Genomic DNA, 22,418 nt, shown 5'->3' on the forward strand with positions numbered 1-22,418 from the left:
TTCTCGCTAAATAAGTAAAGTTTTTGTTTGGGGGATAGGGATCTACCCCAGGATATTTACTACTAATTTTTCTGGATAGGAAGGGGCATACAGTGAAATAAAGGGGGATCTTCTTAGGAGATTCCTAGAAAGTGTCCCTTCCATACAAAGAGAAGCCCATTATACCTCTGCCCCTTGCCTTCTTATTTGGGGTATTGTCCTGTGAGGAGCTGAAGCCTGGAGACATGTCTGAGATATTGGGACTGTGAAGAGGAACACTTCAAATCTTCTTTCCACATTGTGAAAACATGTGATGTCTCTGGGTCATTCATGTTATTGTTAAGTGACTGTGTGAGACTGAAACTTTCTAATACACATTTCTTATTGAGTGATATAGTGCTTATTTTTTCAGGCCTGTCTTAGTTGGAGATTGTGTTTCTTGCTGCTGAAACCTTGTCACTAATAAAAATGGAATCTGGTTCTCTCCTTGTACCCTTTAGAGAGATGGGACATGAGTTGTTGGATTCATTCCAGGAAATAGCCTAGCTAGACAGAGCTAGTCAGATAGAGGAAGTCAGAAGTCCTAAAGGAAAAGGAAATAGTGCCTGAGGCTATGTCATTTTAAATCATAAATCACGTAGTGTTCAGCAAAAGAAAACAATGTTTGATATGATATCCAAAAAGTACATTTGATTCTTGGAATACGAGGCAAACCAAACAATCTCAGAGAACCTCCAGAAAAAGAAGCAAATATCAGAGGAAGGGTCAAGTAGAAAGTTAAATAAATTTAATGAGAAGGCTCTGAAGCACAAGACTGGTAGTGATTGAATTTTTTTCTACCAGCAAAGGAGTTAGTATATGTATCTTGAAAGCACATGGATGGAACTAGAGAGAATTGTGCTTAGTGAAATAAGCCAGGCAACAAAAGAAAAATACCTTATGCTGTCACCTATTACAGGAAACTAATGAACAACACAAACAAATGAGCAAAATTGAACCAGAGGTATGTAAACAAGGAGTAGAGTAACAGTAACAAGGGGGAAGGCAGGAGGAAGAGAAGGGGTAAGAAGGAGAAGGGTTTAGTCAAAGAACATGTATAAATGACCCAAGGACATGGACAACTGAATGGGGACTAAATGTTGGAGAAGGAGGGGACAGGCTGCAGGGAAGCAAGAGGGGGGGAAAAAGTGAGACAACTGTAATGGAAAAACAAACAAAAAAATTCTTAGTGGGGGAAAAATAAAAATATGAAGAATGGAAATGCCAGTTCAGTGAATAATAGGACAAAATTTTTCCTTCACACTGTATATTTTTCTCCCTATCTGATCCCTCCAGAGTTTGGCATTCTAAAGAAGCAAGTAATGACATAAGTTTATTTGCATAAAACTAATAAGACCAGTTGTTAATAGAGTTTTTTTTGTTGTTGTTGTTTTTTTTTTTTTTTTACCAAGATGTTGACCGGAATGTCATGCCTAAAGGAGACATTCTTGGGCTCTGGTTGTTACCAAAAATCCTTGAGGAACTGGGAATAAATTTTGAAGGTAATAAAAGCCCACGAAATAAAAGGCCTAGTACCATGGTGGGTTGTGTGGTCCACAGCAATCTTTCCAGAGAAGGAATGAAGGTTGTTTTTCCTGAAAGATGGCTAGAAGGGACCTTAAGGCACAGTGGAAAACCAGAAGGACTTGGAAAAGACAGGTGTGTACAGGCAAGGCTGAATGCCAGGTATGTGGCTCAGCTCCTGTGCCCTGAAGGACAGACTGAAGGTCACCCTAAATGTTCCTTGGGTAAGTTTCAGCAAAGCAGAACTAAAGCTCATAAGTGATCATTTCCTGCTCTTGTTGTGTTTATGCAAATGAACAGGATAAATTAAAAATGGACTTAATGCAGTCCCTTTAATGACAAGGAGGGTAACCTTAGGGAGAAAAATCATTGTTCAAGGAAAATCACAATGATCAGTGGTAGACTATAAAGCAGTGCAGCTAACCGTCTTTGAAGTCTCTTTTCATTTAAAATATGTTTTCACTTGAAAGTTAAACTATATCTGTGGTATCATCAAAGATATTTAAGTTACAGGCAAGAAGAATGTCAAATGCCTTGCAACTGGATGTCTTTCCAATAAGACAGTCTTACAGATTTAGAGACTTGTTTGTGGGTTATGCTACATAAATTAACATGTGTTTTCAGTTTTCAAAGGGCATAAGCCTATGATCTCATTATCTGAGTGATTGTCTGTATGTATAGGCCTCACTTAATCCTGTCTGCAGCACTGCCTCCTGAGACTCAACGGTTTGTCTGAACTAAGGGGCTGGGTTGGTGAAGAATGGGGTGGTCTGTGGGATTCACTTTAAAACTGATTTCTCTTTTCTACCCTAATGGCTTGGACCGAAAGGGCCCAGAGGTCTAAGTGGGGGGAAACCTAAAATATTTCCCTCAGTCCAAACTAAATATAATGGGCAAAAGGGTTTTGGACAGATGAGATGTGTCTGGCACACCTTCCTCCAAAGAAGCCCCCCCCTTTTTTTTTCTCCTAATATGGAACATTGAAAAATTAATTCCTGCCTTTTGTCATCTAGTGGTTATGGATTGAATGATATCTTTTAACCCTTTTGCCAAATCTGTTGCCCCCAGATTACAACAAGGATGCCAGCCTGTTAAACCAAGCACGCATTGTCCAGGGACAGCCAACTGACCTGGAGTCTGCACGATCCTTCCCCATGTGGGAAGGCAACCCTCCCCTCCACAACCCCACTCTTATTAGGGATATCTGGACCCAAGGGTAGGTAGGACGACAACCATGTCTAGCTTGAAGCAGCTAGAGGAGCTCGAGACCTTCGCCCATTGTCCTTTATTAGATTACAAAGTGTCTTAACACCCGAGAGGGAGGGATTGCTATTTTTTATTGTTATAATAATTGATTATTTATTTATTTATTAATTAAAAAAAAGAAGAAGAATATATGAAAAGGTGAAGCGGGAGAGCTTGTATGTATGAACCATGGGCACGGACTTAGAGGGGTATTGCTGGGGGAGGGGGGTGCTGGGTGGAGGGAAGTAAAGGGGAAAAATTGGAACTATTGTAACAATATAATCAATAAATTAATCAATGATGACCTCCTCACAATGCATTCCTTGGAAATCTGAACAAAATGAGTGAGAACCCCAACCATCATTTTCATCGGATCTGAGGTAAAAATAAAAATAAAAATAAAAAATAAAAATAAATTATACTTTTTAAAAAAGCTCAAATTAAGAGAGATGTATGGATTCTTGTTTCTAAACTCTCAGTACCCTTTAAATTTCTTTTGACCAAGTCTCTTCCTGCCCACATCTTCTTGTGCAATGGAGATAGCTCACCATCATCGGAGAGCTCCAACTACATGCCTTTCTAGTTTCTCTTCTAAGATCATCAAAAATATCAGCCTTCTTGTGCAGGAAGTGAGACACCAGGAATATATATAAGATATTTCTTTTTAATGTGCTTTATAGAGTCAAGTCAAAAAGCATTTCCTGACAGTCTCCTACAAACTTGGCCCTGGATCTGTTATTATTCTTCAGTAATAACAATGCCATATTGTTTGGGGCATTTTGTCTTGTACAATCCACACAAACATGAAGCAACAGACACTCTTTCCCTCAAGCTAACTTATTTCTTTAAAAGTGATATTGTACATTTAGATTCAGTAGTTATCTCTCTGATGCAATACGAAATAAATGCCCATTGTTTCTCCTCCTAAGTGCAGTCATCAATTAGATTTGGCTGACTCTTGTGAAGTATAGAAATCTTTGCTTAAAAATAAATTACTATTTATCTCCACATCATTTGTCAAGGCTTCTCGGGATATCTGGATGTATGATCAACTGTTGCATCAATCAGAGCTATTAGTTCAAGTAACAGAAAACAACTCCAATGAACACAAGCAGAAATGTATGCGAAGGTTATCAGGCAGCTCTCAGAATCTCTAGGAGAGGCACAGAACTAAGATGGATACATATGTAGCAAAGGAACAATGCTGTAAATTATGTTACAGTGACACCCTGGCACAGACACTACTGTTGATGCTACTGGGAATGGACACCGGAGCTTATTCCATTGACATTGGACAATGGCCCAGCCATTGGAATGGTCGCCTTCATGCTTCTGCAACTTGGAATAGCTGGGCCTGCTGATGCCAGCCTCTGCAGAAAGGATTCTGGACTGTACAATTCTTTGCATCAATATCGTATTAACTCAAATGTTCAGATAAGTACGTATGATGAGTCAATTAGCCTTATTGCTAGAGAGGTCAGGAAAGTGAATATCTAACATTCTGTATTTTAATAGAGGACTTTGTTTCATAAGAAGGAGATTTCCTAAATGTAGCAAAGGAACTCAGATTCTAAATTGCCCAAGAATCACAAATGCTCATAGTAGCCAATTATCTTTTTCCCTTTATTATCGCTCATTTGTTTCAACTATATATTTTTGTGCTTTTTGAGAAAAAGAATATGAATATGACATAATTGACCCACTATTAATGAGAGAACCTATTCAGAGCGTGATTAAGTTGTCCAGTAAGTGGTAGAATTTTGATTCCAACCCATGAAAAATCCCCAAACTCATGCTGTTTCCAAGATTGCCTTCTGTAACCAAAGACACACTTAAGATTTTTGGTTACAGCTATGAATAAAGTCCTGATAGAATATGCAACAAATGGACAATGAACCTATGTGCTGATTTTGTTGACTTCACCCTGATACCGGATGAGCTCAACAGAAACTGAACCCTGTTCTCTAGATAATTTCACACCACCTTTTCAGCAGGACTCAAACCATTGCTCTGCATGAAACTGACAGTAAAGGTCTGGATCCAATGACCAGCCTATTAATGTAAAGTAACCTGTGTTTTTCCAGACCTGGGATTAAGTGACATGCATGAAGGGTTATCCCTTCAGTAAGATATGGAAATCTTTGAGGCTCATTAATGTCACTAAGAAGTAGAGAAAGCTATGTGTCAGGACCAAATCTCAGGTCGCCAGAGATTTCCTAAACGAGCTAAGGAATGAGAAGCTTCCTCATGGTGTTTCTGGTTATGACACCACATGTCCTCTCTTTGCTGATAGAGGGGGGGAAATCTCACTTCTCTTCCATTTATATTTTATATTAACTCTGTACAGGGTTGGATACATAAGTTGCAGAGTCCAGTGCAAAATGAATGTGCAAGGGGCCTTGTCACAAGGCAGGAAAAATGTGCTGCTAACACATTTGCATTTTCTTTCCTCACTGCACTCTCTGTACTTGTCATAGTGGTTTTTAATTCTGGCTTAATAAAATTCCAAGTAAAGAAAATCCAGACTTTAAAATTATTGGTATGAATCGCATCATTAACTTTTATGTTGTGCAATGTTAGGTTTAAATGTTTTGTATTTGTTTAATTTTTGTTTAAATTTGCTTATATTTTTGTTTACTTTTGTAAATGCTTTAAATCTCATTTTTAAAGTTTTAATGTTAAAAGGGATGTTTAATGTTTTAAGGGATGGTTACCAGAGGAGAAGATAGGTGGAGAAGGTAAAGGAGAATATAGTCATTAATATTATAATAACTTCGCATGATGACAGATAATTGTACTAATACTAGTAGGGTGATCACATGGTAAGGTATGAAAATATCAAATCACTATATTGTATATTTGAAACTACTATAACTAATATAATATTGTATACCAACTCTACCTAATTAAAAATACTTTTAAGGGCTAGTTTTAAATAAAAGTATTTAACTTCTATGCAGAATCACTAAAATCACACTCATATTCTGTAGTTCCTGCATGCACATGTGTGTCGTTATTACTAGAGAAGAAATGTATGAACCTCATGCAGCTCCTCTAACTTCTCCCCTTGATGTGTGCATGTCCAACCCACACTCTCTACCTTTAGCTCACTAATGAGTATGGGACTTAAAAAAATGAACTACGGGTTGCCCTATGTTACTCTTTTCTTTCTGTCGTGATCCCCATATCAGTGTTTGGTTAATACAAGAAAAAATGATGAGTAAGAAACAATATAATAGGGTTACTTGTCATTCTTGATTGTTAGAACACCACTGATTTCCTTCTGGATTTGAAGCAAGTTTCTCCACCCCTGACTTAAGTAGTTGACATAACATGCTTACTTTGTACTGACTTGGCACAGCACAGAACTCATGGGTCTTCCATCATTCTGGGCTCACAGAGCAACATGCATGATAGAAACAAAAGGTGGTCACACATAATGTACATATCTCCTCTATCATTATGAACTTTCCATTGTTCCATTGGACTTCAGGCAGAAAAACTGATATTCAAACATAAATGCATGATATTAAGAATTTCAAAGTGGACCACAAAGCTGGTTCTGATTTATCTGTAGGAAACTCCCAAGGCCTTTGTGTGTGTTTATGTTGTTGTATTGAAATATTAGTTATTTATCTTCCTCTCAAGCTCCCTCTCCCTCTCTCTTTTCTCACTCATTTTCTTTTCCTGGAACAGCACCTCACTGACCCAAGTTCTTTGATGGAGAAAGTGGGGGAAGTATAAACAGGAAGAACCAGAAGATAATTTAAAAAAATGTATAATGTTAAGTACTCCAAAATCTCACTCTTTCCTCTCATCAGTGCCAGTGTTGGCCAAAGTTTGTATGATGTATGTGACCAAAATATTTTCTTATTTTTGAATACCTCCTTAGTATGTCTCACTAAGAAACCCTCAGATGACTTAACCAGCCAGAATTCTCTATATATGTTGGCATGTTACACATCTGTAAAAGACAGGAGTTCTATTCAGTGTGGTTCTGGCTCCACCCTTTCTAACCCCAGGCCCACAGCCACTATTACAATGGTAGGTGTGACCTGTGTATATAGTTTACACGGCTGGATGTTATCTGCCTGTAAATCTCTAGGCCCAGATTTCACTTATCTCACAGACACTTACAATTTCCATTACGGTAAATGAGAAGTTCTTCTGATGCATAAAATACTCAGATATTATAATAGAAATAATAGCTATGAGTTTTAATATGCAGATTTATAAAGTGTATGAACTTTGACAGCTTGAAAGACATATAGCTATACCATGCTTCATATGATGTGTGTTCTTACAAAGTTCCATACAAATCAAAAGTTTATAAATCATGTTTTAAGTGAATTCAGAGAATGTGACATCTAAATAAATCCTCTAGTGAGTTCATGTGTAAAGAGAAAAGAGTCATTCTCTAATAGGTTTTTGGACATTTGAATATTTTAATTTATTGAGATTTTTCTGTACATATTTTTTAGGATAAGAAAACAATTTAATTCATGCCATGTGTATTTTTCATTCTACTTTGAGTAATAACGCTATGAAAGTACAATTTGTTGAGCTCTTAACGAGTGCCAGACACAAATTTGGCATTGATTATCTATTAAATATTTCAAAAGGCCATGTGGTGAATATTGTTAGCCTTGTTCAGATATAAAGAAACTAAGACTTAAATGGTTTAAGTAATTTGTTCAAAGTCAGGCAAATTTTAATGCCCAGCTTAAAGTTGCATGCTGTACTATATGGATTTATTATTTCATTTCTCTAAATAAGTCTAATACATTTTACATCTGTTTATGCATATTAAATGAATTATCCTAATAGAGTAGAGAGCACTATCTATAAGCTTTCTAACCTCACACAGTGTGGCTGTGATATCACTACATGAGACATTGTAAAAGAAAACATACATTGTAAAGAAAAATGCTTCTACTGACAGTTTTTTAAATATACAGATACATTCTTGGCCTCTATTGAAGATCATCATTGTGCATTTCTAAAACCATGTATGTATTTAAAAGTGGGTATTTTCAGACTTCCGGCCAAGATGGAGGCTTAGACGGACACGCTAAGTCTCCCTCTACAACTAGAGAGGAATACAACTACTTCAAAACAAAGGATAACTAGAAATTCCAGAAAATAAAACTACACGGAAGCCCAACATATGAAGTTATAAACCAGCGGTGCCATTCGGGCAGGTAAGAGTTAAAGAGGGCAAAGCTGTTTGCGGAGCGGCGGGGGGGCGAAAAATCCCGGCGGAAGTCAAGCCCCTAGCAGTGCGCGACCCCAGCGCTGGGGAGAGCAGCCACCGCATCGCCTTGAACAGTGAGGCCCAGGGGGGCGGGAGGACGGATCCCGGTCTCCTAGCGGAATAACTGTGTGAATCTATTTTGGACCCCCGCCCCCAAAGAAAGAAAGCACCACAGGGCTGCGAAATAGGTCGCAGACAGGCGCCGGTCGCTGACTTGTGACGCCAAACGGCGCCGGTCGCTGGGTCATTACGAGTACACAGGCACTGCCCCCGACAGCCGGCCCAAGAAAACAAAACGCATCTGTCAAAATGTGGCAGACAACTATAGAAATACCGGTGACACAGCTCACCAGGCAGCAGATAGAGAACCTGACAGATGAACAGATAAGAAACCTGTCAGAGGCTCAGTTCTGGGCCATTGTTATCAGGTGGCTTACAGAATTCACAAAAGAGCAGGAAAAAGATATGAAAGAAGCGAAAAACTTTCATAACGAAAGGAACAAAACCGCATACGAGACAGATGGTGAGGAAAAGAAATCCAGAGTTCATTTCAACAAACTGGAATATGGAGAAGGAACAAGCAGTCAACCAATGCAGCGAGAGGAAATGGGAAGCAGCAATGAGAGGATCAGAAACCTCTGGGACAGCTATAAAAGGCCCAACATAAGAATCATTGGTTTGCCAGAGAATGAGGAAGGTGAACTAGAACTTGAAAAATTGAGTGAAAATATAATAAAGGAGAACTTCCCAGAATTGGGGAAGGGAATAGACTTGCAGGTCCAGGAAGCAAGGAGAGTTCCCAAGAGACTGGACCCAGGGAGAACCACTCCAAGACACATTATAATCAAAATGTCAAAAATTAAAGATAAAGAGAGAATCTTAAAAGCAGCAAGAGAGAAGAAAAGAATTATGTACAAAGGGGTCCCAATTAGACTATCAGCAGACTTCTCAAGGGAAACCCTACAGGCAAGAAGGGACTGGCAAGAAATATTCAAAGTAATGAAAATCCAAAACCTACAACCACGAATACTCTATCCAGCGAAATTGTCATTCAGAATAGAAGGACAGAGAAAGTGTTTCCAGGACAAAATAAAACTGAAAGAGTTCATTAGATCCAAACCACTGTTATATGAGATGTTAAAGGGACTGGTTTAAAAAACAGAAGCTAAGGAGATGAAACAAAGGCAAACTAAACAGGCAACGAGAGTGGAAAAGGAACTGTGGGTACGGGAAGCATATTGGGGGGAGGTCAACAGGGAGGGGGAATGGGGAAAGGGAGGGAGATGATATAGGAATTGGGGATCAAGGTAGGAGGGAATGGAATAGACGGAGAGAGGTTGGGAGGAACTGTATGCACAACTAATGGACATAATCTAAAAGGGGGGGACAACTGGAGGGAGGGGGGCCACCGGGTGGAGGGGAGCAGAGGGAAGGGAAATTGGCACAAATGTAATATTTTAATCAATAAAACACATTAAATCTGAAAAAATAAAAATAAAAAAAATAAAAAAATAAAAAAAAGTGGGTATTTTAAACCATACAGAAGGCTTCAGTTATGCTACACAGCTTAGAGCTCCCTGACTCAAAGCTGGTTTGGATGCCAACCTTTGCTTATGAATGACAATGTTTCTCAGACAGCATCATTTAATTTTTGTCATTTCCTAGGCAAATGTAGGAGTTTTTGTAAAGCCATGTGTCTTTCTTTCCCTTTTCAATGTAACCAAATACACTGATATTTTTTCATCCTCTGTTCTGCAGTTAAAATTTCCAAGTTCAATTTTAAAACTTCACACATCATATTTATTTATTTGTGTCAGGAAAGAAACATTCTTTTAAAAGAATGTAATAGCCTATTTTGTATTTTATGAAAATATTTTATATTTTAGGTTGAAATGTGTGCATGTTTTGCTGAGATTTATTTTTATATTTCTATTTACAAATACTTGAGGACTATTCTATGCTTATCAATATTGTTTTGATGTTGCTTGGTTCCTAGAGTTGAAGAACAGGCACCTTTCACATCAAAACACTTTAAGACTGAAAATTATGAATTGTGATGGTGATGGTGGTGGTAGCAGCATTGTTGGTATGGGGGCATATGGTAAGTGTGTTTGTGAGTGTGTGTGTTTGTATAGAAGCTAGTGTCTACATTTTTCATCCTCAAGCTTTCTCCCATTAGATGTATAACATAAAGTTATTCAGCCAAACCTTTACACAAGCCCTGATATTGGATCATAGTTTCTAACTTTCCTGGGTTTTATTCTGTAACATCACTGACCAAAAATGCAACGTTGATTTATTGACAGGTTTTACTTTCAGATAAAAACAAACGTTATTACACTGAAAATCATCTAGATTTTAGAAATATTCAAATGTGGGAAGATAGAATTATCTCTATATCAAAGAAATTCATATGTTTATCTCCTCAATTATACAGGGAGCTCCTTAGGGCAGAAATTGGTCATTTTAATGTCTTTTCATTATTTTCAGATAGTGAGAAAACAAGCAAATTATTGCCAATGGAAAATATACGCCCTCCCCCTTTTTTTTAAGCAAGTAGTTTGTTTTTATTTTGTGACGGCTCTCAATTTGTTTTTGAAGAATGACTATTTTTGGATCATGTGATTGTGGTGTGTGAACATTTTTGAGTGCATCCAAAGAGCTGCACACTGGGGAGTCAGGCCCACTTTCTGTTGCGCATCGGTGGTTGAGCACAGCAATGAAGGGAAATGTGATCTGATCTTGTTCCTCATATAACCACTGGAGCCTGAAATGGACACCTGCGTGGGTGGCACTAGCAGGTCTCAGGGCACAGGAATCAGTTCTAGCCACATACTAAGCCATGTCTGCAGCAGTAAGGAGAGGATCCTTTGGAATGTCTTGGTATCAGCTGTCAATTAGCCTTTGGCTTTGACACCAGCAAGGATTCCTGTAGCGCAATGGTTTCTTCTGGAGCGACAAACTTCAGCTGGCAGACACAGTTTTAAAGTCCCGCAGAGACAAGAGTTTTGTTGAGTTCTGAATTCTGACCAGTCTTTTGGTATGAACAAACACCTATTTCTGGATGTATCTGGGGAAGGATGCATTTGCTTGAGGGCTTGTCATGAGGATATATGAGTGGGTTCAAGTGTTACGCTCCAGAGCCTTAAGGAGAGGATGATTATCCACACCCTGGACTCTAAACTGGGATGCTCCAATCTTCATATAATAATATGCTTAATTATCACAACAATATTAGTAGAGATATTAAGTGCTATCATTATACCACTTTATGGATGAGGAAGCTTTGCATTAGAGAAGTTAAGTAACCTGTCCAATGTCGTACACTACAGTTGTTGCTTTGAACCCAAGTTCATCTGAGTCTAACTTCTGGCCTTTTAAGCATTTTGCCTTACAATTGAGTGTTATTTCTGTTGCATTTAACACCTGTATTTGGCAAGCATTGACTTCCAAACGTTTACCTTGGGTTACCCCAAGGGGCATTCTTAGAACTCTGAGGAAAGAACTAATGAAATTAGTACTCAGTGGGAGGAAATCCTTGATTTTCCCCCCTTGACCAGATTCCCAAAGTGTATCCCCAAAACCAGAAGCAATAATATCACCTAAGAAAGTGTTTAAAATGCAAATTCTTGGGTTTCTCACCATGTCTACTGTAACAGATTTCTGGGGGTGTGGCCTAGTAATCTGTGTATTAAGAATTCCAGGTGGTTGTGATACATGACAAAGTTTTAGAACTAATAAATGTGCATTTTAATTGACAATCATTAAATAAGTTGTCTTTAATTCCACCACACTTTGAGAATGACTACCCTAGAGTATATTATTATTTTCAAATGATCACCATAATTTATTAATGAACCATAAAATCAATTTAGTGGGCCTACATAAGAAATATAAAAGAAAAAAACAGAGTACATTACCCTTAGTAAGAAAAATGTCCTTCGTGAAAGTCCGTTTTTAGATGAGTCATGATGTAAAATGCAATTTTACTGTGGGCCATAATAAAAAAGAAAATAACCACCAAATGATGTGAAAGCTACTGTGACAGACACTCTCAACAACACAGTATCACCATGGCATGCTTGAGCTGAGAAGGATGAAGTGAACATGAGGAGAGTGTCTCAGAAAGTGTCTTAGAAAGATAGCATAAGGAGCAGGATCATTGTCATGGAATCCAGTGCTATAGAAAGGAGGTTCACTGCCTGGGGTGGGGGTGGGAGAAAAATTTACATACAAACGAAAAGCCCTGAGCATTTGGTAGCCTAGAGAGAAATGATCTGTAACTGTCTAGTAAGAGATCATTAGTTCACATTGACCTAAAGAGGAATGTTGTTTCCAATCTATAATAATTTGGGATTGCTAAATATACCTCTGATGAAAAGTCTGCCTCCACAATTATTTTCCTCCTAGGAGGGTATACCTGCCCTAGGGCCTCAGATATTCCCATCATTAAGAAGAAATATTCTCCCTAACAAGTAGAATCAAGTGTAATCCTGGATTAGCTCTTTCTCTAAACTGAGTTTAGTTTCGGGAAAGTCCTATTCCACACTCTGCTTTGGTCTTCTTGGACGACTTTTTAACACATAAAAAAATCATTGTTACCATATAGGCCACTAAAAAAAAAAAAAAAAGACTAGGTTTGGGTTGAATTTAACCCAGGAGCTGTAGTTTGCTGACCCCAATCATACAGCATTAAACATTTTTTTGGTGACTAAATGTACCCTCAGTGTCTGATTCACTGTTGTTACATTTGGAAACAGTGTTTCATGAAAGAATGCCTCCAAGATGCCCTAGGGCATTCTCTGTATGGGTTTTGCTTTTTGTTTATTTTACGGAGAGCTGGCATAGAATTCTCAGGGGTAGTTAACTGAGTTGAGATTTTTCGATCCCATGTTCTTGACTGTCAGTCACTGTGAGGGCAGGATAAGGTCACATTTCTGCTTACTCTAACTTCCATCCTTGAGTTTGGTGTCTATACCACCTTTATAATAGCACCGATCTGCATACTGCAAAGATTAATAGCACTAAGTTTGTATTTCAGTGATTATTTGAGTGTTTTACTTATTTTCCTACTTCGTTTGCCACAGCTTCAAGCCTAACCAGCCCATATTGAAAGCAAAAAGTAATGCCATGAGGTCGTGTAAGTGTGTGCAGGAGTGTGTGTGTGTGATGTTTGAGAAAAGGTGGGAGAAGAGAAGTGGGGGGAGAGAGAGACAGAGGCAGAGATCAAAAGACTTTTATTCTTGTAGGAGAAATTGTGCTGCCCCACTCATGCGTCTGTGCTGAAATCTCCACTATGTCACTTTCTGGCTATCATACCTATATACCCATTCCCCAGTTACTGTCAGCTTCTAATGGCCCAGAGTTGTTTCCTTCTCCAGAAAATTGCTCTCCACTGGCTAGTGCTCTTTTTAACCTTGGGAGCTATATTGGCCCCTATTCCCTGAAGAACCCAGAGCCAAAGATTGATTGCTACTGGAAAGAAAATAAAGAGTACACCAAATCTCCAAAGAGAGCAAACTTCTGATCCATTTATTCTCAGGTAACTCTTCCAATGAATTAGGCCAAAGCCAAGGATTTCCCAAGATTATATTGTTTCTCACAGTTTCTTCCTTCATTGTCCTGCTTTGCTCTCTTACAAGATTTGTTGTTACTTTTTTTTTTTCCCCCCCCATTCCCTAGAGATCAATATTAATCAGTGACTTTCAGGAGAAATCCCATCTCCCCCTCTGTTTCTAGGTAATTGAATCTAAGACAGTTGGTGGCAGGCATGGCCCTAGGAAGCCTACTCTCAGGATAGGATTCTGAAGATGAATTCTTCATCAGCGAATAGCAATAGGGACCCCATCACTTGTGGTAAATAGTATTTTGATAGTCTCTGGACGGTCACAGCAGTGTATTTTCCTAGATGTTTACGTACCTATAGTGAACTTGGACCAGATACAAGATGAAGAAAATGTTACCTGATCAAAATCATTGGTTTTTAAGAAGCATGGGAGAATGAGTAACTACTATGTAGTCTGGAATTCAGTGTCTGTTGCAAAGCGCAATTGATTTACTGAAGAGAAAAATGAGAATTTCAGATCTATGAAGCCACAATTTACAGCAAAAAGTGAGAACTGGAGTGCTTCCTCTGCAACAATTTAAAGACACACTCATCTCTTGCTATTTGAGGACAGATAGACATGAACATCAGGCGTACTACCTAATTTTAACATTATCTAGGTGTTAAAGAAAAGTAGATTCTCAGTTGAAGCAAATCCAACATGAAGCAAGTCAGGAAACTAGGAATAGGGAAGTTCGGAAATTGTGAGACCTTGAAACTTGGGATGGTGAATGTTCATAGATAAACTAGAGAATCCTGGAGGATTAGATACTTCTAAACCCTCTGGACTATATACTTATAATTAGTGCAATTTTCAGAAAAAATAAGAATGATTCTCTGCCACATGGGTGTTTGTTTTGAAGATCATTAATAAAACATGGTAACTTTGGGGACAAGATAGGTGGACAATCAAGAAAGGATGTTATTGCCTCTGAATGCTACTGACTTCTGGTAGAAATAGAGTACTTGATCTAAAACATCAAGTGGTGATGTAGCCTCATCAGGCCCTTATGCGCTGGGTTGGGTCAGATCACCAAGTCATAAATTCCCATGAACCCAGCTACAACAGTAATAAAATGAAAGTGGCACATATGGAATTGGGCTTGAAGAGATCCACAAGACACAAGGAAGTAACATGAACAAATTGCTCTTTGTGCTCAGTAACTTATGTTCTTATCACTATTGTGTCAATTCTTCCTCAGCTCACACATATTTTCTAATGGTGCATTTTTTATAACGATCTTTCAGAAAAAGTAAACCCTAAACTTGACTTAGAGATAAATTATCTACCATATGTGAGTGCAAACCGCAAGTGAACTGCTGCACTACTACAGCTTTGCTCTGCATAGTGCTGAAATAATACAGTAGGGGAAAATTCTCCAATGGATGCAAACTTGGTTAGCGTACTTAAATACTTCATGTAGAGAAAAAAAATAATCCATATGTATGACCCCAGGAATGGTGATCATAAGTCAGTGAGGAGCAAAGTTAGAGAACTAAGGACAAAGAAGTCTGAGAAAGAGACATGTGGATGGATCTATGAGAGTGAGCACCAAAAGCTCACTCGGTCATAACGTATGCCTAGCATGGGCTCAAGCTTCTATTCCTTGGGTTTTTAAAAACATATGTAAAAATCTGTATTTCAAAAGTACTTCTGAAGGAAATATTAAAATTCACAGGGTTGGATTTAATTTTAAATTCCTTATTATACTATGATGCTAAAATGACATTCTTTTGCTACCTATTTGAATATTTTAATACCATAAAGATGAGAGTACAACAAAATGCATATCCTGGCCTCCATATATATTTTATAAAGAGAATAAAGGATAATCGTTTCATAACATGTAAACCCTTCCACCTACTTCTTGAATGTAAATGGATCAAGAGAGTAGAGAAGTGAACAGGGTGGAGGAAAAAATGGATTACAGTTGTTTTTATAAAAAATAATATAATGATTAACACATAATAATATAAGAATAAACTGTATTTTGCATACATCTAGAAACCTATTTTTACCCCACTCTGTTTTGGGTAAAATATTTATTTAGAGAGCTATTTCCACATTGTAAGTCCCTACTTATAGAAAGATATAAAGGGGTTGTCTTCTGTCCCCTTGTTTAGTGAGAAGGTTTCAATGTTTCACATGATTAGGTTTGGAATGTGTTACCTGCCATGAGAACCATAAAGAACTGATGACTGACACACGACTTGAAAAATAAAAGATTCCCTGAGACAGCCTCCAGTCATAAGAAACCTAAATGGCAAGATTTTGGTGATAGTTTCTACAAAGTAAGGTTGTATTGAGAGTACCTGCACTGCCAATGTCAAGGAAGGTGAAATCTGTCTGATTCAGGACTTGGTGCTCTAAAAGCTATTCTATCCTGCCTACCTGAAGTATTTAGTGTGAAAGAACTTTGGATCATGGAGTGTTTAAAATATAAAATATAAAAATTTTAAATTTCTATTCAAAATAATATATCTTCTGTCTATGAAACTGCAGCAGCAGATTTGTAACAATTTTAGTAGCAAGAACAAGTTTGGGAGAAATCACATGTATTTATGAAGAATTATATTGAACTACCAAGTTAACAGTTTCAAGCTTATCCAAAATGGGTATTTTGCAAGACCTTTATGATTGAGAAATTTTATAATGTTTTCCATTCTTTTAGGATCTTATCCTACCCACCCCAAATTAAAATATCCCAATCATATACTCACATAAAAGTTTAATGATATTCTTAAATTTTGCATTTTTTGATAAGCAAGCACAGTTTTTACCATATTATGAGATTTACCATGAATTAAATGAACACAAAGTTCTTTATATTTGGCTGTTGGGCATCTAGTTAGGCTTTCTCATTGTTGAAGGACTCACTTCTTCTATCATCCTTGCAGAGCATATAATTAAACTCATCAAAAGTATAAATGGCTGTATACAAAGAGGGCCTGCTTAAAAATCATATTATGTTTATGGATAGTGTTCCTTTAGCCTAGAATGACTCTTGCTCCCAACACAAACTTTTTCCTGTGTAACTGTTATGTGGTTAAGGGTCACTATATTAGGAAGTGTTTCAACATCCCTCCTGACTTTTCATATGGCCCTTTTTTTGTGACCTTATGAGAGTCTCTACATACATTCATTAGAACATATTAAACAAAATCTACTGGCTATTTAACTGGTCCACCATTAGATAATAAGCTTTGTAATGAAAGATTATGGTTTTTTTGGTAGGTTTTGGCACTGTGCCAATTTTAAATACCTCTGGAACAGAATATATTTTCAATAAATAGTTGTTGAATAAAGAAATTAATGAACCAACTCATTAACAGAAGTTATTGATACTTCCAAAACTAAGGCCCACCTATAAAACAGAGAATTATACTCTCTACATCATATGGTTATTTTAAGAATATAATATATTAATATATGCAAAATGCTGAGCACAAAGTATGATATAATATAAACAGTATGTAAATTTTGTTTTGGCAATTATTATTAAAATCAATAACACAGGAGATTAAGGATCATTGAGATTTAGTAACCCTAAGACTAGTGGTAAAGATGTCAGTGGATATCACTTGATTAATTAGAAGCATGAAAAGTATGAATGAGACCTGCTCTTCACTCTGCAGTCTTTATGTTAATATCAAACCAACCCTAAAGCAGTGGTTGAAACTCTCAGTTGAAATACTGATTGTTAACCCATGATAAAATTGTTAACTTTGTTGAATGCAACAATACAAAATTCTTGAAATCAGTGTGTCCAGACAAGGGATGATTTTCTAACCTAAAACCTCAACTTTTCCTCTACAACACAGTCCATATGATTTAATGCTAAAATCCTGTATCCTGCATGTGTTTATCTATCAAAATAGGGCCATTAACAAAGCATAAATTGTATTAAGCTTCATATAACTTGTATTATGCATTACAAAAGCATAAATTGTACTATGCAAAGGGAAGGAGTTATGTTCTACTTATTGTTTTGTCCCCAGTAACCAGCACCATAGATTCTCATACATATTTATTTCTACAAAGAATCTGCACCCAAATTATGTCCGCATGGAATATTTACTCCTGTATCATTTGTTGAACATTGCAGGTATGTGCAACACATTAATATTCATCAATATACTATCATCAGTCTAAATTAGCCCAATATCAAAGCTAGGTTAAATGACTTCAGCAAAGTAAAAATATTTGCAAACTCTTGAAATGTGCTGCTTCGCAGATCCATTTCTGATTTTTTACATTTCTGTGGGGGATAGCATAAGGGGGTGGAAGGAGGAATCAATAATTTTATTCAGCAAAGCAAACATTTGTTGAAATATGTCAGTTTTCAAATATTTCTGGCATTAGGTAATCACAGCTTACACCGTAATACAATAAAAATACAAATGCTTTCTGAAATCCATGCTAAAATTCTACTACCATCTGTTTTCCTAAGGGTTTCTTTGAGTAACAAAATGCAGTTTCCTAGCGCACCACATATGTGGTTGCATTTTGTCTTTCGACGGTGTATGATGCACAGCTGAGAGGTCCATGTCGTCTTGCATTTTTCTAAACATGCCTATTCCAGGGACAGCATGAGCAAGCCGTGAACTGATAGGCTGTATTTCTAGTCCCCAGAGTGGTGTCGTATGGCAGTTTGTTAATTATCCTTCTTCTTTATTTTTTTTCAAGGCCAATGTTATAAAACAAGGAGCTGTTTTAAGAATTTCTACTATAAATTAAATATCTCCTGACCTATCCCAAAAAGATGAGATGTAAAAACTGAGATTTAGAAAGACAGGTGCCCCTTCAGAGCAGCACTGTGGTCTCTAAGTAGACAGTTGAAGTGAACTATGCAATCAATGCATGCTGAGAAAGCAGAATTTCAGCGCAGAAAAAGTTGAAATCTGATTAAGCATTTCAGTTCAGCCTTTCCTGATAGAATCGGGGATGTTTTAAAGAGAACTAGCTACATATGACAAGTACTTCCATTTCACCTTCATGAAATAATGATCTTCTAATAAAGGAACTATTCAAAGGGTCACATAGAAAACTTTTCTTCATGGAATACAAAATTTTTCTGGACTTTTTGCGTAGTAGATTTTTTCCTGACAGATACAACATTCATCTATGGGTTGGCTCTGTACAGTACAGTATGTTGCTTATACTCATGCATGACTAAGATTTTCAGGCCTCAGTTTTCAAATAGAAGTATTTTAATATTTGATTAAAGTGATTATATTTTGAATTGGGAGTTCCTCTCTGGATAAGAAATTTTGAGTTTTTATGATGGTTTCTTCCTCCTTATTTTTTTCTGCTTAGTTTTAAATATATTTTAAATCTTCACATATTCTCACTAATTTCAAAGCTAATAAAACATTATTGTTTTACAATTTTTTTTAGTTTGAAATTGGAAGAATTTTTAGATCAAATAATATATTTCTCACTGTGAGACACCACTTGGAAGAAATACCTAACCTGATGCAATAACTAGAAAAGAAAACTTTTGCTTCCTTTATATAAAATATAATAAAAACAAAATACATATAAAGAGTACTTCAACAGTACAAATTTTACAATCTATACTTTTTTATAAAAAGACTTGAAAGCAATGTGTTTTCTTACATTTGACAAAGGGTTTGAGAAAATGGTGGTAGCCGATGAAAGGCTGGGAAACCTGAAGTTGATTACATTGTAATGCAAAGTTCTGAGACGAACTACCATGTAACTGACTTAAGGATTGCTTCATTATTCCTTATATCATGACTTTGAATCCCAGTTATCAGCTTTCGGACACTTGTGAATATCTTTATTTTATAAGAGATCTTTCAAGTAAAAGATTGATAAAATTGAGTTGAAGGGACATGGAGAAGCAATTTTCTTCACTGTGTTAATAAAAAGGTGGTGTGTTCTACTATTTTATTTGCATGCTTAATACCAGATTTTAAAAAGTATAGTATTATGAAGAATAAGAATGTATTTTTCAAGAAAAAACAAGCCCCAATATTTCTAAGGTACCAAGCAAGAATGGAAAATAAATAAAGCACTTCCTTTCCTTTGTATATCCCATAATGATCTGGATGTCCAGGTTTTGATTTAAAATCTTTGAAAATTTTGAGATTCTCCCCAGGCACGTGGTGATCAAGGGAGAGCTGGCTGCGGACTCCTAGACAATGGTTCATTCATTCCTTCTTAACTCCCTGCCCCATTCTGTACCAAGGATGGCACCAAGAGCAAACTTGTAGACTTCTCAGCCCGCTTGTCCAATATTAGTTCACCCTCTTTTATAAGCCATTCTTGGTAATTCCTTGGGCTGGAGATTGCACAACTGGAAGTGCGGTCGAATTTAGGAGATGAAACTGTAGAAAAGGCCTGAGCAAGCTATGTAAGCAGTCACGAGTGTCATGTGCCAGGCACGGGAAGCTTAAGTGCCAGTATGGGAGCCAGGAAAGAGTAAGGAAGGGCTTCTAGGTTATCCCCCCTGCTCTGTGAACTTCTTTCTCCATGGAAAGGGGCACAGCAGAAAGAGGGCCAGTAGAGGGCTCCCTGAATTTAGGAACCAAGGCTGGGAACTCTTCCCTGGGTCTAAGGATAGTTTTACAGGTAGAGCTCAGATTAATATCTCTTTCTAATCAATTATCTGTTTTCTCTTAGACAGATATCTTAACCACTATAATTTTGAATTTAAAGCCGAAGTGACTAGATATGAACCTCTGTTCTACTGCTTAATTGTTGTGCAAGTCTGGGCAAATTACTTAATCTCTGTTTGCCTCAGTTTTCATCTGCAACTGTGAGTAATAATGGTATCTGCTTAGAAGGTGGTAATAAAAATTGGGTTCATAGTTATGAAGTGCTTAAATAGTGTCTGGCATATGATAAGCATCATAGGTATTAGATTTAAAAAATTTAAAAATATATATTTATATAACTAAGCATATTCTTATATCCTTCATGAGATTAAAGATAATGCATGCAGTTCTTAGCCAAGTGCTTGGCTTGTAATATTGTGCCAAATTATGACTAATAAGTGTAATATAAGAATAAATCCCCAAATATACATTGTAAAATTTAATATCATATCATGTGGTTTTCTTTCACATTTTTTTACTGTTGTGTAGAATAACTATACATTGAATTTTTATTTTGATAACCACAGACACTGTGTGTAACCCTGGTTTTGCTTATATGTTCCAATATATACTTACCTTGTGTTTCATTTCGAGTTTTTTCACGAACATTAATATGAGTAACAGAACAGTTCATACTACTCTTGTCATTGGGAACCAGTCCATTTACTTCAAGCATAAACACTTGCTACATGTTCAAATCAGTGCAAAAGCACTAAGGGTGTAAGGAAGCATCAGTCAAATATATGAGGCTGATTTTTTCTCTGAAGCAATATTCTTCCCAGAGTGACAAATACTTAATTAATGAACTTTATCTTCACAAAATAAGTGTAAGTCATGCTAAAATGATATATTAAAGTATGTGTTCATTTTATTCTTTTGAAAGTTACTTTAGATTTGAATTTTAGAGTTAATAACTTTCTTGTCTTTGATATTCATTTCTTGTATTCAAAATAAAGAGAAATGACTCTTAATTTAATACAACAGAAGATGGCAATTTGTCACCTTCAAGTTTCAGTATTTCAGTACTCATTTTAAATAAATCTTCATAAGGTAAGTTATAAAGATGTGTGTAATTTTGGAAATACCCTTTGAAAATTTTCAGATTAAAGCATAATTTATATTTAATGTGATAGAGAGACAAAGATGTTATACCCCCATTTAAAAGCTATATTTTTGAGGAAAACCTAACCATGGAAATAAAGTACTCATATGCAATAGTTGCTGATTGTGTTTAAATGATTAAACACTGTAAATTATTACTGAGGTTGTCTTAAATTATTTATTGGACATCTTTATAGATATGAACATGCTTTGATAATTAAAATGTTTCTAACTATTCACAGTCTAATAGTCTTGCTGCCAACAGCTTCCTTAAGACCATTACTTCTCTGTCTCTAATTTAGAAAATGCATATGGATATCCTAATAAACTCCAACTTTCTTTGAAAGTCATTAGTCAAAGGGCACATGAACAGCACTTTGAAATAGAATGGTCTCTAAAGTGACAAAGATAAGTGAGACAAGACCTGTTTCTGACAACTGAAACTAATTTGAATCTCAGTCTAGTACTTTATGAAAAGTTCACATATAAAGATTCATAAAAATATTTAAAGCTCTTTATTTTAAACTTTTAGATACCTCAAAGCTTAAACAGCTGTCCAGTTTCAGACTTTTAGTATTTCTAAATATAATTAATAAAATGTGACATTACACTAGTAAGAAAAATGTTAAGTACCACATGTTATTTGCAAAATTATGTACAATATTTCAAAACTTGTAATAATAAAATATAATGGTTTAAAACATCCAAACCTAATATTGTGTTTAATTTTTTAAAAATTTCTTCCACGCCTTTTGTCTTGTACCCTTCTATTTCTAGGACAACCACCTTTTTTCAATGTTTGCATGCTTCTATGCTGGTTTCTTTCCCTCTGTTCTTTTTGCTGAAACATTTTATTAAATGCATATAATATATTATGTAGAAATATATAAAACTCATATATATGATTTACATATATATATGACAGATACATGATATGTAACACATATGCATGCTCACATATACATGCACATAAACTATATATATATGAAATATAAATATTATTTCAAATAAAATCTTGATAAATATATAGTTTGGAAGCTACCATTG

General features: G+C 36.4%; 1 non-coding gene across 1 annotated transcript; it reads left to right on the forward strand.

Moving 5' to 3' along the window:
- The first annotated feature begins 3,078 nt into the window (after positions 1-3,078).
- Positions 3,079-3,171, forward strand: LOC150018058 (small nucleolar RNA SNORD116). Its single transcript, XR_016509469.1, has one exon. It is a non-coding gene; the product is annotated as a small nucleolar RNA SNORD116 (small nucleolar RNA).
- Positions 3,172-22,418: the final 19,247 nt, after the last annotated feature.

Source organism: Furipterus horrens, unplaced genomic scaffold, assembly GCF_987537825.1.
Source record: "Furipterus horrens unplaced genomic scaffold, mFurHor1.1.pri manual_scaffold_2, whole genome shotgun sequence".
In the NCBI taxonomy this organism is placed as follows: Eukaryota; Metazoa; Chordata; class Mammalia; order Chiroptera; family Furipteridae; genus Furipterus; species Furipterus horrens.